The 2,950-nt window shown below is 46.8% G+C and overlaps 1 long non-coding RNA gene across 1 annotated transcript; it reads left to right on the forward strand.

Annotated features, from left to right (window-relative positions):
- On the forward strand, positions 1-2,714 carry LOC121169738. The gene is made up of 2 exons (XR_005885910.1): positions 1-399; positions 2,643-2,714. It is a non-coding gene; the product is annotated as an uncharacterized LOC121169738 (long non-coding RNA).
- The last annotated feature ends 236 nt before the right edge of the window (positions 2,715-2,950 follow it).

Raw genomic sequence — 2,950 nt, forward strand, 5'->3', positions numbered from 1 at the left:
GCTGGTCCCCAGTTGCATTGCTCTCCAGGGCGCTGCCTGTTGAAGCTTACTGCTTTTGTGCGACTTTGAGGTATGTTCAGGTGCCCTCTGAGAAAGTTCTGACTTCATGTGGGTCTGCCTATAGGGTGGAAGTACCAGTGTGAAGCTTGTGGGCCCTGCACTTCATTGGTTTTTGTTATTGATAAACTGACTTTGTGTGTCCAATTCAGGCTCGGACTGTTTGGATTGTTTGAGTCTGGTCACTTACAGAGGCTTCCTCGGTCTGAAAAGCAGACAGCGGCTGCAGGGACCAGCACCCAACTAGAAGTGTACCAACAGGCCTGTGGACTGTGGAGTGTGACGTAGAATCAGTGTGTGACGTCACCACCTCTCTGGTTGCTCTTGGCTTCAAAACCACTGGTAGGTGTTTTCATTTTGCTACAACACTCCTGATGCTTTGCCGGCAACTAAGAGCGATGGCTGCTATACTTCCTTGCTGGTAGACAGGTGTAATAACAGGTACACGTGGTGCTGGGCCCAGAGGACTGTTGGCTCTCACCATCTTGTCCTCCCTTTGCCTCAGCCTCCTGAGCTGTTGTGTCTCTTGCGCTTCTTGCACACACTCTGCCTCCTGCTGTCCTGTGGGGTCAAGTTGTTGTGATGCCTCTTTTGTTTGCTTGTTTCTAAGATTTATTTTTATTGGAAAGTCTGACCCACAGAGAGAAACAGAAAGATCTTCCATCCAACAGTTCATTCTCCAAGTGGCCACAATGGCCAGAGCTGAGCTGATTTTCTTTTTAAAATCCTGATCTTGCCATTAAGTATTAGTATTATTAGTAATTATTCTTATTTTTTTTTATTTTAGGTGATGTTTACATAGTCAGGGTGGGAAGGATCTAGAGTTAGGGAGAAGTGGGTGGGATCATTGTTTCCAAGCTTTTTATTTCTTCTTCCCGTTTCTGGGGAGAGGGGAGAGATAAGGGGATAGGCCATACTCAGCCTCCCTACCACCCCAGCACCCAAGGATGGGGAACGGCCACCTGATAACCCAAGGTCACAATGTGGTACACGCTCTGAAGGCTCTGCCCAGGTGGATGCAATAGTTCAGAAATGCTGCCAATCTTGCCGATCTATGGATGAGAAAACCCTTCCAATGGCTGACATAATCAACCTTATAGTCTCTATTCTCCCAGATATTTGCTGTCATCATTTGGCTGGGGTAATTGTCCATATGATCTGTTCTCCATTCTCTGCTGTGGTACCAGATGTCCTTTGCAGGCCCTAATGAGCTACCAAGTCCTCCATGTGTACCATGGTCTGCCATCCAACACTGCATCCTCTGTACTGAGGAGGACCAGTTCTCCTAGATGGGCTCATGAACTTGAGTCAGATGACTTGGGTCAAGCCAGAACCCCCAACCCCTGGGGCTCATTGATCCAGCGTCCATCACCAAGCGGGCCCAAGGCCACAAGCCATGCAACCCAAGCCCCTTCCCCATCCCAAGCCTCTGCTCCTCTGGAGTTGGGGCAGAGCCCTGAGCCGGCTCAGTCTTCCAGCAAGGGCTGCATGGACTGACTGCTCAAGGGTATAGATTTTTTTTTGGTTTGCTTCTTTCAAGATTTATTTATGTAAAAAGCTAAGTGATAGAGAGCTTCCATTCACTGGTTTACTCCCCTAGAGGCCACCATGGCTGGGGCTGGTCCAGATAGAAGCCAGGAACCTAGAACTCTCTCCAGATCTCCCAAATGGTGTCATGGACAAATGTTCTGGGCCATTATCCACTACTTTTCCAAGTACATTAACAGAATCTGGATTGGAAATGGAGCAGCTGGGACTTGAACCTGTTTTCCGAAAAGAATGCCGGCTTTACAAGCAGCGGCTTAATGCACTGTGCCACAACACTTACCCCAAAGATATGAGTCTCTTGGGGTAAGCTTTATATAGCCCCTGCCTTTAACATCTAGTTAATGCCCTGAGCTAAAGGAAGGCTTGTACTTTATATGTAATATACTAATAACTCTGGTATGTAAAATAATTTTTAATATTTGTTCATTGAGAAGCAGAGCAACAGAGACAGATCTTGCATCCGCTGGTTCATTCTGCAAATGCCCTCAACAGCCAGGGCTGCTACAAACTGCAGCCAGGATTTGAGCTGGGCTGGCAAGGCTGCAGTAACTGCTGGCTAATGTTGAGAACAGAAGTGAGCCAAATCAGGCTGAACCAAACACCCACCAATGTGCATACGATCTGTGACTGAGTGTTGGTCTGACTGGGGAACTAGGGGAATTCCCCTATTAAGATGCAGTCCCAGCTGCTGGGCATGAGGACCATGGTTGGGAGCAGGCCAGGCCAGGCCAGAGTAGGATACAGTGCCTGTCAGTAGACAAGTGGGTCAGGTCTTGGGGTTGGCCACTAGGGAACCAATGGAATAAACCTAAACAGCGACTGCTTTTTCATACTCGGGACTCCTCTGAGGACACTCTTAAAAGATCACTTTTTCCTCTCTTGTGTTGCTGCCATTTCATAAGCTTGAGTCTGGGTTAATTTTTCTTCCTATTTGGTACCCGTATATTGGTGACTCCTAACTTAACTGCTGGCAATACATGATTGTACAAAGACGGTCAGTTTCCTGTTAAGAAAAGCATTCTCTTCCTTTCTGACAGTTGAAGAAGCATCTGTGGGGAATCCCAAAGGGACATTGCTGAGATGTTGCAGGCCTGGAAGTGGAACACCAGCACAGAGTTAATTATTGATCCAGAGATGGACACTTCAGAGAGATGCAACCTTGATATTCCAGACTCTACAAATGAGCAAGTAGACTTGAATGAGAAAAACGATGTTATCAGTGCACTAAGTTAACCACTGCTTTAATTCTCAGGGAGCAATCTAGAAGACTCAGTGTTGTTATCATTCATTAAGCTGCTCTTTTCAAGTCCACAAGGAGATAGATCCTTGGTTACTTAAAAAGCAA

Source organism: Ochotona curzoniae, unplaced genomic scaffold (genome assembly GCF_017591425.1).
Source record: "Ochotona curzoniae isolate NIBS_2020 unplaced genomic scaffold, NIBS_Ocur_1.0 scaffold_2453, whole genome shotgun sequence".
Taxonomy (NCBI): Eukaryota; Metazoa; Chordata; class Mammalia; order Lagomorpha; family Ochotonidae; genus Ochotona; species Ochotona curzoniae.